This window comes from Zootoca vivipara, chromosome 16, assembly GCF_963506605.1.
Source record: "Zootoca vivipara chromosome 16, rZooViv1.1, whole genome shotgun sequence".
Lineage (NCBI taxonomy): Eukaryota > Metazoa > Chordata > Lepidosauria > Squamata > Lacertidae > Zootoca > Zootoca vivipara.
Window position 1 is genome coordinate 28,136,814 of NC_083291.1, and position 15,365 is coordinate 28,152,178.

Here is a 15,365-nt window from a genome sequence, read left to right on the forward strand (position 1 = left end):
CGAATTAAGTGAGCACATCTATTTCAGATGCTTGGTAGACAGCCCCTCTGGACTTCCTGCAGTTTAACACATGCGTAGGCAGTGGGGCAGGATTGCAGAGCACTGGAGAAAATGGAAATAAAGACACACCACCCATGATCAACTCGGCATGCACAGAAATTCTCAAGTGCCCAGTAAATGAGGCAGACAAATAGAAGCCTCTTTCACAGAGGAAGAAAACTCCCCCCCCCAAATAAACTGGAGGAAAAGGTTTCAGCACAGCGCTATGTGACAAGAGTAGCTACAAGCCACAGCTACAAATCAAGTTGTTCATGGGTCAAATTTCACCTCTACAGCAAATTCACTAGGCAGCCTTGGGCAAGCAGCACCCCTCTCTTTCTCTCCATTCCCTCCCTCCTCTCCAGAAAGGAACATGGCTGTGAGAGAACGTTCTGGGACTATCATGCAAGGACCTGCGCTTCTGGATTTGCTGCTACACTATTGTAGCATAACCATCAAGTGGACTTGACATAAGAAGAGCCTACTGTGAATCAATGGCCCATCTAAAGTGCAGAATCCTGTTCTCACAGTGGCCAACTAGATGCCTTTGGGAAACCTGCACACTCTCCTCCTGCGGTTTCCAGCAACTGGTGCTCACAAACATATTACCTCTGGCCATGAATTTCCAAAATTATATCTCTGACCTGCAAAGTTCCAAGATATATCCCTATTTGCAGCTGAGTGTGTGCTCATGACAGAGCTTGGATATGGCCTAAAGACCCATATTTCAACAGCTCCCTATAGCCTAATCATGAATACGTATGAACTTTGTGCAGGAAGGGCACAGTCAGAGGGAGAGGAAAGAAAGATACCACAGTGAACAGTGAGGGAGTTGTGCATTTGGAGGGATGCAATGAGAGTACATGGTTCTCCAGAGCTGATTGTATGGCAAAAACTCTAGCCTGACCTTAAAAACAAAATATCAGACCAAGAAGGCTATTGAATCCAGCATTATGTTTTTACAGTGGGCTGGCTGCTTCTGCCTCTTATACTATCTATATAACATAACCACTGCAACTAGCAAGCCACAGATAGTCATACCCTCCATAAATTTGTCCAATCCCCTTTTGAAGCCCTCCAAGTTGGTGGCCACCACATTCAGGACATCTTGTGGAAGTGAATTCCATTGGTTAGCTAGCAGTCCGTCACTGTCAAGTATAGTTCTCTAGCTATGTATTATAGAAACGATCCCTGAAAGTTGGTCTTCAATCAACGAAACTCATGGCCCACAACTAAGATGTATCCCAACTACAGTTGAGTCACAGCATTGATGCTGCTTCCATTTTCTTTTAAGTTGTTTGCCTATTTTTAGAAGTGGGAAAGCGTGGGTGAAGGAGAAAAGGGTTAAATGTGAAGGAGAAGGAGAAAAAACAGAATGAGGAGGAAAATGTACAGGAGTCTCTGGGGAAGACTGGTCAAAGATGAGAAGCAGGTCTGAAAAGACTAAAATATCAAGTGATGTAGACTGGCACATCTCAAACCTTTTTCATGATCCACTTGAAAACTCGTGGAAGTCTTGGCCACTTCGTCACTTAATAAACTCTTATTCCCTTCAGCATTGGCCTCATCGAAACTGCTACCACATCATGAAAAAATGGATCTTAGGCCAGCCCACTGAAAAGACCTCTTTAACAAGTAAACTTTTTGTGGGATATTGGCAGCAAACCTAACCATGCTAGCTAGTATGTAAATGAGTTAAGGGCCATAGAGTTTTAATTTACTATAGCAGGCTCTGTGATGTCATATCCCCTCTTCTCCAAAGAAAGGAAGTTAGGCTTGTTTCCTGTTCCTTTCCCTCTCACGCTGCATAGGATGGAGGCAGATATGCCTTAAATTAGCTTTCTGCCTCAGATATGCCTTGCTGTATATCTTTCAACTAAGAACATTTACCAGCATTTTACTGTTGCTCCTAAGGAAAATGCAAGTCTGAGACTAGCTGCTGTGAGTAAATCATTTTAAACTTTCTCACAGTCTGTGGGCTGTGCTACCTTAAGGAGTTGGAAAAGGTTAAAAAAAACCTATTCCTATGCTCCACTAAATCTGCCTAAAGATGAGGTTTTAACTCTTCAAAAAAAAAAACTCTGCTACTGGGGCTCTTCATGTGTTAGCTCCGAGTTTTGTTTTGTTTTTTAAACAGGTCCAAACAGTTTTGGTTTGGACTAACCCACACACGTGGGTCTGTAAAGGATCAAATATAATTAATATTCTCTAAGTAAACACTTTTATACAAAAATAAGTAGACATGGCACCTGTGCCATATTGTGAAAATCACAGTCCTTCTACCAGGATCTCTCATTAGCTTGGTTGATAAATCCAGCCCTGGTCAACCAGGCCTGCATCTCCATTGTTAGGTTGGGGAATTAATCAAACACAGGGCCACATAAACATATAATTGAATTTCAGCAGACCTGTGTATGACAGGAGCTCATGTGGTGTAGTGGTTAGAGCAGGCACCCCCAAACTGTGGCCCTCCAGATGTTTTGGCCTACAACTCCTATGATCCCTAGCTAAGAGGACCAGTGGTCAGGGATGATGGGAATTGTAGTCCAAAACATCTGGAGGGCCGAAGTTTGGGGATGCCTAGGTTAGAGTGTCACACTAGGATATGGGAGAGGAGAGTTCAAACTTCCACTCAGCCATGAAGCTCACTGGGGGGCCTTGGGGGTCAGTCACTGTCTTTCTGTCTAACCTACCTCACAGGGTTGTTGCAGAGATTAAATGAGGGAGGGGGAAACGATATACACCCCCTTGAGCTCCTTGGAGAAAAAGTGGAATATAAATACAAAGAAATAATGAATAAACTGGCAGAGTGATGTATTAGCTTCTGCTCTAGATTACCCTGGCAACTGTAGGTCTCAAGGAAAAGGAAAAACCGAATGGGGAGAAGGGGGTGCACCAGCTCCTCCTAACAGCAGTGAGGTCCCAAAGGAACAGAACAGACGCCCCCAGGGAACTGTGGAGAACGTGGAGGGGGAGGGAATGAGAAAGAAGGCCTGAACGGAACTGAAGAGAAAACGTCAGGGGCCAAGGTGTACAATCTGGTCAAATGAGGGGTGGGGGCGAGCGAGCGAAGGAAACTGTGGCTTCGGAAGCGCCCCCAGCTCCCGAGCGAGTCACTCAACGAAAGGCTCAGCAGGAGTCCTCCGCACTCCTTGCCGGGGGATCTCCCGGAGCCACCGAGGGCTGAGACAACAAAAGCCGGACGAAGCCCCCTCCCCTCCGGCACCTCCCCACCCCCTCCTCTCCTTTCGTGGAGGCGCCAAGCTGTAGGTGGAGCCCGCGCTCCGAGCCGCTCCAGAGCCGGGTTTTCCAAGCGTCTCCTCCTCCTCTTCCCCACCGCTCAATGGGTCTGGGGGCTTCCAGCAGCTCTCCGTCCCCGCTGCCGGGCTCGCGCCTTGGCCGCCGGCCCACTTCCACGGTGCCCACCAGCGGCTGATAGTTGCGCTTCGCCGCTGCGCCCAAGGACGTGAAGAGACAAGAGACTGAGTTAGAGCCAGCGGCGCCCCCTTCCGCGAGACCCTCGCTTGCTGGCCCGGCTGCCTCTCGGAGGGTGGTGGTTTTGGGGGAGGGAAGGGCGAGACGAGGCCACTCGGTGCTCTCCCTTCGGAAGGGAAGCCAGCCGGAGTCGGCCGGGCGCTCCTGCGGCGGCGGCGGCAGAAGCAGCCGCAACCGCCGCCTGTGGCTCGGCCGAGGGGATGGCGGCGGCGGCGGCGGCAGCAGCAGGAGCAGGAGCGGCGGGGGCCGGAGGCTGCCTGTGCCCGGGCAGGCGTCGGTGGCGGCGGCGGCGCTGCAGCGGCTGCTGCTGCTCCTCCTGCGAGCAGTGAGTGGAGCGCAGCCGCAGCGGCGGGGGGCGCGCGCGCGCGCTAGGGCGCAAGGCTGGCGGTCGCGGGGAGCCCGGCTGAAGGAACGACGGCGCTCGGCACGGCCCGCCGGGCAGGCGGCCTGTCTCCGGGTTCTGGCTGAAGGAAGGCAGGGGAGCTCGCGGCGGCGGCGGCGGCTTCTCGGCACTCGCTTCTCCGGACGCTGCCCAAAGGTGAGCCAAAGCCTTTCTCCTCGCTTCGCGCGTCTCTGCCGGCGTTCCCTCGCTCGCTCCCTCCCTGCCCGCGTCTCGCTCCCTTTCTCTCCCGCGGGGGTGGCGGCGGCGGCGTGTGTTGTGTTCTGCCTTCTTGGGCGTGAGGGAGAAATTCAGGAGCCGCCTCCTGCTCGTCGCCGTCGTCCTCCCCCCCCCCGCCTCCTCCTCCTCCTCCTCCTCCCCGTCCTCCTCGACGAGAGGCTGCGTGGGGCATGTGCCAGGAGAGGCTCCCCGGGAAATGGCCCTTGGAGCTGGGGGGTCTGGGTGGCATCCTCGGCGGCGCTGAGGGAGGAGAGGAGGGGGAGCCAGGCGAGGGATGGTGTGCTCTGCTGGGCTGAGTGAGGGTTGCCCCCCTTCCGCTGCAGCAGCAGCAGCGGCGGCGGCAGCAGCAGCAGAAGAAGCGGCAGCCTGGTCCTCGCTGGCGGCAGGTAATGCCGAGACTCTGGCTTTCTGTGTTTAAGAATCGCGGTGGCGGCGGCCGGGCGCGGGGGTCAAGCGCGCAGCTCTGCGGCGGGGGGCTGTGGGGGGGCACCGTTGTGTGCTACGGGTGGGGGGAAGGGCGGCGATGCCACGGAAAGAGGATGGCATCTCGCTGTCGCTACCCCCCCCCCCAAATTGGGTAGCAGGTACGTTGAGAGATTCCATCTTTTGAAGCGGGAAGGAGGATAGAGAGGAAATTAGGCTTTCTTCCTCCGCCCCCCCCCCCGCTCCGGTTAGTATATGGTGGGGGGAAAGAGGGGAGGACAAGGAAGAGGCGCTCTATGGATGGAAAGGGGAGGTGTCCTTCCTCCCCTTTGCTCAATGGATGGATGGATGAATGGGTATCTTGCCTTGGGTATGCTGGGCCATTTGGGCCACGAGGGTCCCTGCTTTTAAGAGGCATCCCCCCCCCCGCTCCTTCAAAGGCTGCTAATGGAGCCTGCCTTGCAGCGCCCTAAGTCTTGGCCCTACCTGGCGTTTTGTTCTCATTAGCAGGCGGGAGTTCAATGTCGCCAATAGCAACGGCTCAGCTTCTTCTTTTCTCTCCGCCATAAGGATGCGTTGGCCCAGATGTTTAGATTCCCTCCCCCCCTCCAGTTGCAAAGACCCTGTCTCGGGGTAGGGGTGCTTCACGCAATTCCTCTCTGCGGGGTTTGTTAACCGGGGACAAATGCGGATTGGTGGAAGGCGAGCCAAGCCTCTGGCTGTAGCTGTCAGGGCATCCATGTCCCGCACAGGAGATCTGCTAGCGTTGATACTAAGCCGGGGAGACTGGCTGGCATCCTTGCCCTCCATACTTTTTGCCCTTTCCTGCAATTAGCTGCTTTGAAAGGATGACCAGAGGCTGGCCGAGTGACACTTACAGATGTTTGGGTGTGTAAAGGGCGGAAATATTGTAGTTCTTGTTAGAGAAGCCTTTCGCAAAGTGCTCCATCAGGTGTGCATGTATGTGTCTCTCTGTCCTTTACCACAAATTGCTTCTTCAGATGGAATCCAAGCAAGAAAGGCCATTTTCCGGGGCCAAAGACTGATTATAAAAGAGAGTTGTAGGCACTGTGTTTCAAACCCGTTATGTTTTCTTAAGGCAAGCGAACTGTTCTCACATTTCTGTACCCACTGTGTTACTATCACTGAGGTGATGCAATCCCTCTCCTGTGGCTTCAGCTGCTGCTGTTTTGTTGTTTGTTATGAACGTTATTCCTTTATTTAGCTTAGCATACTCAAAGGAACTCTATTGTGTTGCATCCTGTTAAAAGGAGGAAGAGGTGGCTGCACAAAAAGATCATTTATGAACATCAGAGTGCCATTGTGTGATTTTTGGTGTTTTTTAATTTAAAAAAAAGAGAAAACCCTGGCCACCTAATTCCTGCTAATTAAAATTAATTGTGTTTTAAAAAACTGAAAGAGCTCTGATACTTCAGTTTATAAAAATGTGTGACATTTCATCTGAAAATGTGGGCAATTTAGCACCGCTCAAATGGGTTTTGCCTACAAAGCCTTCTGAGATAATGATGATCTGAAGCAGAAGTTGGCTTTTTTTGTGAGGTTACATTCTGATGTTTCTAACTCTGTGGGGTCACAGAGTGGCATTTCTCTACTGAGTAGTAAGAAATTCAGCCTGGAAGTACATTCAGGGTGTCTGGAAAAAATGAGAGTTGATCCATGTCCTTTGTTTCTTAACAGGCTGTATCTCATAGTGCTTGCATGTTCCACAGGCCATGATGTCATCAAGATGATGCCTATCAGGTGTTGCACTGTCTAGCGACAAAGAATTATAATGTACAGACTTTCCATCCCTGTTATGTGTGTGTAGCCTTTGCAGTTGGTGTTTGTAGTGGGGCCAACTAGCAGGATGCAGCCCAGACCTCAGTCACATAATGGATACTGGTGAAGTGGAACCGGTTGCACTAACAGTCACAAACCTTGAAGTTGAGAAGATGTGCTCAGGTGTAAATACTGTTAGTTATGGCTCTGGTTCTCTTTAGATTCTGAATGGCAAGCAAGGTATTACAGTGCAATTGTTTTCCTGTTCAATGGTGTCATGGTAAATTTGGAAGTGCATGAGCTCATTGTGACAGCTCCCCCTCCTCGGTTGCCATTCCCCCAGGAAAGTCAACAGATGCTGGTAGTTGTGTTGATCCATTATATTATGCATGCACATCAAAAAGCATAGCACAGCATACCCAAGTGAGGCCTGCTTGGCACCGGTTTTAACAACTTTTTGGCAACAAGTTAAGATCATCCACGTTCCTCAGGCATTTGGTGCATTGTAATGGGATATCAATGCTGATATGCTGCTGATGTTTTACTGTTGCTGATGAGATTCTTGAAGTTGTTAATGTATTGATTGCTATTTTTAACTCTGTATTTTTATTATTTTTCTAAGTTGCTTAGAGACTATTTTTGTATTAAGCAATTATAAATACTACCTAACCTAATAGAGTAATACAATCCTAGGCATAATTACCTGTGCGTAAATTCCACAGAACTCAGTGGTTCTTACTTCCGAATGTACAACACAGTGTACAACACAATGTGTAACTTGTACAACACAGAGAGATCTTCAGCCAGCTGAAATGCAGCCTTCCTTCACTTAGAAATGTGATGCATCTTGCAGAAAAATGTTACCATTTCAACGGTTAGTCTGAAGTAGGAACCCCTTGAAAGAAAAGGACAGACGTCTCCATCCTCTGCTTGATTGTTTTCCTCATTTTCTGACTTATCTTATGCTAATCTGTCACAAATAAACATGAAAGCATCAGCTGATGCACTTCTTACAGTAAGGAGTGTCTATACTGTAATTTACCCTGGTACTCTAGCAGATGTTACCACAATTCCTACTCCGGTGGTGGTGGGGGAGGTCCTGGAGCTGCACTCCTGTATTCCCTCACTACACCCCTATTTCTGTCCAAGGGAACTGCCACAGAGGTTGTTTGGGGGGCTAGGAGAGCAGAAAAGGGGAAGGTGTACGGTACCAATTTTTGATCTCTTTATCTTTGTTCTTCAGTACTTTGTAGCAGGTGAATCTCTGCAGGGTTATTGCAGTTTCTGACAAAGGTTTTGTGCTCTGTAAATCTACCTGTACCTAGGAATAAGTGATTATTTTCTTTGGAAATACAATAGCTCTACTTACAAAGCTCTTGAATTTTCGTACATCTGCTAATTTACTGAGGCAGATAGAAGTGACAGAGGATCTCATTATTTGGGGAGGGAGTTGTCACATAATTACAGAATACACGTGCACACAATTAATTTCACACAGCATATTGTATGGGAACCAGTCATTTTATAGAGGCAAGTCTGTTGTTGCTGCTGTTGGGTGGCTCTTGCTGAAGCTATTGGTTGCTGCAATTATTCTCAGTAGGACTGGAGAAGAGAGGCCTGCAGTTTGTTTTCAGAATATTTCCTTGTGCTCCTTTGAACTCCTCAGACTTCTGGTTTAACTTTCTTTCTCAAAGTGATAATGGTGGAAATAGTCCTTTAGTGATATCACGTATCCTTGTTGCAGTTTCTGCAATCACTTAATAGTAGGTAACATCTGTGAGGGGGGGAAAATAAGTGTTTTATATCAGGCCCAGTGTGTATTTCATAGATGGCCATCTTTATAGCACAGGTACCATAAATGACACTGCATTATGGCGGCAGCAGTTTTTTTTGGCACTTTTAGGCAGGAGCAGGTTTAGGTCTGTACCTCAACCTGTTTCTCCTGTGCTATTTACTGCTTGGTTCGCAGCTCAGTATACCAGAGGCAAAGTTGCACCCAAACCTAGAGGGTTGGGCACACTGGAGTGGCACTGTCTGGCGCTGAGGAACTTGTGGCATGCTTGGCTAAGAAGTTTGCCATCGCTGATGCAGTCTGTCAAAATGCAGTGTCCCTGTTGCTATGACCCTTTCATGCAGAAACACTGTACTTTCAAATGTTCTAAAACTTATTTAAAATTGTGTTTTCCGCTTGAAATGATACCTGAGTTAGAAAGAGAATGAAGCCTTGTACTTACCGTGTTTCTCATATTATAGGTAAAGGTAAAGGGACCCCTGACCATTAGGTCCAGTCGTGACCGACTCTGGGGTTGCGCGCTCATCTCGCATTATTGGCCGAGGGAGCCGGCGTATAGCTTCCGGTCATGTGGCCAGCATGACAAAGCCGCTTCTGGTGAACCAGAGCAGCACATGGAAACGCCGTTTACCTTCCCGCTGCAGCGGTTCCTATTTATCTACTTGCATTTTGATGTGCTTTCGAACTGCTAGGTTGGCAGGAGCTGGGACCAAGCAACGGGAGCTCACCCCGACACAGGGATTCGAACCGCCAACCTTCTGATCAGCAAGCCCTAGGCTCAGTGGTTTAACCCACAGTGCCACCTGGGTCCCTTTCTCATATTATAAGACATGTCTTATATTTATTTTTTCCTCAAAAAAACACACTGTGGCTTATTTTCAAGGGATGTCTTATTTTTTTCCTCCTCCTCCTGCCGCGGCCGGCATTGCTGCTGCGCCTATCACTATGTCTTATTTTCGGGGTATGGCTTATATTCCTTGAATGCTTAAAAATCCTGCTATGGCTTATTTTATGGGTATGTCTTAAAATATGAGAAACAGGGTATTTGCTGCTGTCTTTTTTCTGGTGGCTGGAAATGCTGGTGCCTGATCAAATATGGTAAAGTATTGGATTTGTTCATTGATTGCTATGGGCACCTCTCACTTTTTGACCTGAAATTGACCTGCAGTTTTTAATGTTTGATGCCGTGTTGTGTTTTAATGTGTTGGAAGCCACCCAGAGTGACTGGGGGAACCCAGTCAGATGGGTGGCATAATGATGATGATGATGATGAAATGTCTATTGAAGTTGGAAGCCCACTCTGTGTCTTAACCTAGCTGCTAAGGTTGCAATCCTATGCATACTTTCCAGGGAGTACCGTAAGTGTCACAGATCTCAGTGGGACTTCGTTTTGAGAAGACATACTAGGATTGTGTGGTAAATCTTTGCTGTCTCCTTGCTAGCTAGCAGCTTCCTTCTTAGGAACCCAGGAAAGTGAAATCAGGCACTGCTTCATTACAGGGGGAATCTTAAAGCTAATAACTTCATAAAGACACCACAGTTGTTCATAAAGAGTAAGAGGGAAACTCCTGTGTTTTCCTTTGGGGGGGGGGGGAGACGACTTTTAAAGAAGCTAAAAACCCCAGCAGTTTTTTCAAATAGAGGTGTAAAAACCCTAACATATGAGTAAACAGCAGATATTTACCGAATAAGGGACTCGTTTTAATAAATCAAATGGTGATATATTGGCCATTTCTTAATTTTTATGATATTTAGCCGGTATTTCATTAACATGTAGATATTCCATGCCAAATTTTAGTTTTGATCAATCCCCTGCATTTCATTAACATTTAGATCATTTGGGCTTTATAAAAGTCAGTTGTAACCTATCAGAGCTGGTAAGAAGAGTGTCTGCATAATAAAATATTTATTCATACACATTCAAAATTACATGACTTGGAAAATCCCAAGCACTTGGTCACCCCGCCTTGGAGAGATTTTATGCTGGTACCTAAAATGTGGAATGCTCAATGCCTTTTGTGTTGCCTTTCTAACCACAGAAAATTGTGAACATTTTAAGGTGGTGTTGAGGACTTTGGGATGGGTAGTGAGTTACCTGGACTCTTGCATTCAGACCTCCCTCAGATTCTTTTTCAAGCACAGAGTGAACAAGGGTGGCTGACAGGTGGTACAATGCCCTTGGGTTGGCTAGGCCTGCTAGTATATATACATACTAGAGGCCAGCCCTTCTGTCCATGACTGGTCAACAGAACAATGCCTTCTGCCCACTGCACTTCATGTTCCAGCTTAGTGACTGACCTCAAGATTCCTGGGGTTTGGAAAGCACGACTGCTTAAATGACGTAAGTGGTACTCAAGTTAGTGTCAAAGACCAAGGCCATTCTAGTACACACTCCATGTTAGAATCTTTGTTTTCTTGTATCTGCTGAAGCATGGTTTCAGTAAATAACTTGTGACTTGGAGCCTTACCTATGTGGTCACCTGTAGCTTCCAGTTACTCAGTTTAAGTAACTACTGCCAAGTTTCTGAAACGAAATTCTGGCCGCCTGGTAATAAAAATCTCATCACATGTGGTCAGATGGTTAGACTTTTAAGAGGCCACTATGCCACAAATGGACACGGTGAATTCATTCCAGTAAGGGCAAGGCAAGAGAATCCCAATGTCTTGTCTAAAATGTAGAAGCATGGAATAAGTTGTTACTCCATGAGATATTGAACGAAAGAGGATGCCCATTTGACACCAGAGCAGGACTTTCCCACATAATCAAATGGAATTCCCAAGCAATTCCATCTGTCATCTTGGCCTTTGAATACCTGATGAAAGAGGTTGCCATTGGAGAGTCTTTCTCTCTTATAAGAGCTGCTGATTCAGGCTTTTCTGTGATGTTCCTCTGGGCATATGTCTTAATGGCCATCCCCATGTATGTTGGCTGATTGTTTAAGGAATGAATGGGAAATATTGCTTTTCTTTTTAAAGCAATTGTATTTTGCACATGTGAGGGAGGAATGTGACTTGGGAAGCAGGCAGTTCTACTATGGACTCATGACAATGGCAAGAGCTAGGATTTTTGAATTTGCAGGGTGCTTATAGGTGGAGTGCAGTTTTTTTAATATCACTCAGTGAGCGACTCAGAGTAGTCTTCATCCAGCTTAATAGGCTTTATGAAGAAAGTATTAAGACAATTTGAAATTATGCTTTAAGGTGTGCTTAATAAATGTACTAAAGTAATTTAGTAACAGGGTAAATGCTTCACTTCAGGAAATAAAAATGTTAAATTTCTCTTATGTAAGAGAGGGCACTTGAATGTCTAGGATGGTTGAAAAAAATTGTTTTTTAAACGTAGCTGGCTAAAACTTTTTTTGTGAGCAACACAAAGATCTAAAGGGTAGTAGAACTAAGGAAAGAGTCTTCATTATAGTACTGTATCTTATTTTTTTGGTATAAATCATTTCTATATACCTCCAAAAGACTAATTAATTTCTATACTGAAAAATAAGATACTTAAAACAGTTTTCTTGTCTACTTGAGTTATTATTTGTGGGGCTAAATTACACTGTGAGCGCAATTAAACATTTGAATACAGATGAAGGTCTTAATCTGTATGATATCCATGTATTTGTCTGCAGTTGAAATGGACTCAGCGAGGAAAGCTGACAAATGTTAATCCTGATGTGTTTGAAAGCAATTATAAAAACCCAATGAATTGACTTAATTCCAAACCGTTAACATCAACAGGACAAGATGCTCTTAAACTTCTGTTTTAACTGACTGGTGGATCAGGATCTTAAAATTAATAGCGGATTAGTGAGCATACAATGTGCAGATGTATTGGCATCACAAGGACATAGATAGGCATTTCCATTAGAATTACCATTAGAACTACAACACCTGACAGATTAAAGGAAAATCCTTTAATTGACTAGAAAAATGATCCCTCCCCCAATTAAAAGCACAGCAGTTTTTTTTTAAAAAATGCTATTTTCAATACAAATATTTGTGAAAACATTTTTTTAAAAAATAATGCTTAAGAGGAATATCCCTTTCTCTAAGAGTTGGACCCAGGTGGCACTGTGGGTTAAACCACTGAGCCTAGGGCTTGCTGATCAGAAGGTCAGCGGTTTGAATCCCTGTGACGGGGTGAGCTCCCGTTGCTCGGTCCCAGCTCCTGCCCACCTAGCAGTTCGAAAGCACGTCAAAATGCAAGTAGATAATAGGAACCGCTACAGCAGGAAGGCAAACGGCGTTTCCGTGTGCCGCTCTGGTTCTCCAGAAGTGGCTTTGTCATGCTGGCCACATGACCTGGTAGCTATACGCTGGCTCCCTCGGCCAATAATGCGAGATGAGCGTGCAACCCCAGAGTCGGTCACGACTGGACCTAATGGTCAGGGGTCCCTTTACCTTTAAGAGTTGGGGAAATTCTAGTCCATGAGCCGAATCCAGCCAATTCAACCTCGCAAGCAAAGCCCCCTCTCCCCATTCCTTGGCTGGTATGCACAATCCACAGTGGAGTGGGAAAGGCCTGATTTACACCTTCACTTTGGTATGCTGGGTGAGGAGTCTTAAACCCCCTCATCCAACATGCCAGAATGGTGTTGAAGATAGCTGTGTCAGTTGATTAAAGGTAAAGGGACCCCTGACCATTAGGTACAGTCGCGGATGACTCTGGGGTTGAGGCGCTCATCTTGCGTTATTGGCTGAGGGAGCCGGCATATAGCTTCTGGGTCATGTGGCCAGCATGAATGTAAGCTGCTTCTAGTTCTCCGGAGCAGCGCACGGAAACGCCGTTTACCTTCCCCCGCCGGAGCGGTTCCTATTTATCTACTTGCACTTTGATGTGCTTTCGAACTGCTAGGTTGGCAGGAGCTGGGACCGAGCAATGAGAGCTCACCCCGTCGTGGGGATTCGAACTGCCGACCTTCTGATCGGCAAGCCCTCGGCTCTGTGGTTTAACCCACAGCGCCACCCGCGTCCCCTGTGTCAGATGATTACTGCAAAGTAAATTCAGCAGAGGAAGGTGGGTGACTTCTTTTCATCCCCATTGCAGTGTGGCACTGCCCTATCTCCCCATAGCTGATCTGCGTCACTTGGCTGATGAGTAGGGAGGGTGTCCTTGTCATCCTCAGCCCAGTGCATGCCAGGGTCATCATGGGTATGAATAAAATCCCCTCCCAGGTGATCTGCCTGGATTTGTGTGTGTGTGTGGCAGTTGTGTCCCTGGCAGGGGTGTACCCAGGACACAAAATTCTTGCCTCTCTACTCTGGCTAGGAGTGGCTAGGAGCCCACAGGCCCATTTGTGCGCTCCTCAGGCCACTGTTCTGCAAGGGATTGGAGGGGGGGGCGATACATCTCCTTGCCAAGGTTGCAAGGGAGCCTAGGTACTCCTCTGGTGCCTGGGCCTGCCCAGTGTGGAGTCTAGTCCTACCCCCTATTGGAGCGTGACCATGACAGCTTCTAGCCATGGAAGTGTAACCCTTGTACTTAGGGAGGTTTTCCCACCCGTGAGATAATGCCTGTGCCAATATGATTATTATTATTTTTTGCTTTGACGCATGCTACACATGTTGCTTAGTTTGTAAGTAAGTACAACTTCAGAAACAAAGAACACATGCTTTGGAATTATTGGGAGGAATTCACGGTAGCGCTAATTCCCACAGCAGTGTACAAGCTGCGCTAGCGGGATGACTTGCACAAGAGAAAGGTGCATGGTTCTTGTGGCGCAACACTTCGCTGTAGCCCTGACACTTCCTGTTGTACAACAAGCTTCTGCTAGTGCAACTGTTGCACTGGATTTCATATTGCCCAACCATTATTTTCACCCTTGCTTAGCACGACATGCCTTGTAATCAGCAGTCAGAATGTTGAATCCCAAACTGATTGATTAAATTATATGAGTTTTAATAGATTAATCTACTTCCTTTAATTGGGTGACATTTCCCTACTTTCCACGAGAGTGGTAATGAGTTATGGCTAAGCTTCAGTTCAGATGATCCTACAAAACATGGTTTTGGAAGATCATAAGCAATCTGTTAGAATCCCTCCTACACGCATATCCGTTTAGAATTTAGCACCAACCATAGTTTGTGTCACTGGAATCTACAAAATAGCCATGGCCGTTCTAAACAGAGCCATCCATCTATTTCCAGACATAGCTTCAGATACTGCTTTGGAGGGCAAAATGCTAACCACTGTTTGCTGATCTTGGCATCATTGCAGAGTATGTCAGTGCTCAATTGCAAACTGAAGTGAAGCTGCCTATGGGATCGGAAGACGGACCATATGATCTCCTGACTCCTTTATGACGCTCAAAACCATATTTTGGAGAATCATCTGAACAGAGGCTGAATAGTTTGAATTTAAATCTTGCTTTTGACACTAGGCAGAATTAGGCAAGTCATAGCAGGACTTCCTTTGCGAAGACAGAAATGAGAACAGATAGCATTTATTGTTTAATAAAGATTCGTGACAGTATTGTTTACAACTGGTAGAATAAGCTGCATATATCAAAGGTTAAATATGTGAAGAGCAGTTATCTTGGCAATAAAATAATTATAACTAACACCCTCCCCTCCTCTCACAAACAACATTTTCTTACTACACAAACGCTTCCCAGCTTTTGAGCTGCTGCTGGAAATTTGGCCATGCTGTTATGCTTATTTATTTATTTCTCCCATTAATACCCTCCTTTTTAGGGTGAGCCTTCACAAAGTGTTTTACAATAACTTAACAGTTACTGTTTTAAATTATATTTGTATTCCTCATTAAACAACCATAGTTCTAGTTACAGGTAGGTAGCCGTGTTGGTCTGACATAGTCGAAACAAAATAAAAAAATTCCTTCCAGTAGCACCTTAGAGACCAACTAAGTTTGTCATTGGTATGAGCTTTCGTGTGCATGCACATGAAAGCTCATACCAATGACAAACTTAGTTGGTTTCTAAGGTGCTACTGGAAGGAATTTTTATTATTTTTTATTAAACAACCATTTTGCAAAACCAATCCAACGGTTATTTTTGAAAACCAAGTAACAGCAGATAAAAATAAAATCCAGCACAGAACATTAGCAAACTAAACTTGGCCACAGTCCAAAAACATAGTGGATCAGAACACGAAAGTTTCCTGTTGAAAGATATGTTTATAGCCCTTGGGGGAAGGGATTGCAGAGATTTGGGCCCATGCTGAAAAGGCCCCGTTTCTTGTGCCAGCCTGTCTAATAGATCT

General features: G+C 46.4%; 1 protein-coding gene across 10 annotated transcripts in view; it reads left to right on the forward strand.

The window, feature by feature from the left end:
- The first annotated feature begins 3,912 nt into the window (after positions 1-3,912).
- ADGRL3 (adhesion G protein-coupled receptor L3) overlaps positions 3,913-15,365 on the forward strand; it is a 504,270-nt gene continuing 492,817 nt past the window's right edge. For 9 of the 10 annotated variants that reach the window (XM_060268958.1, XM_060268959.1, XM_060268961.1 and 6 more), the window contains exon 1: positions 4,294-4,539. The gene's annotated coding sequence lies outside the window, so the exon portion shown is untranslated. Of the gene's footprint in view, positions 4,073-4,293; positions 4,540-15,365 lie in introns of those variants that run through there. The other variant, XM_035097281.2, reaches the window with a different exon arrangement.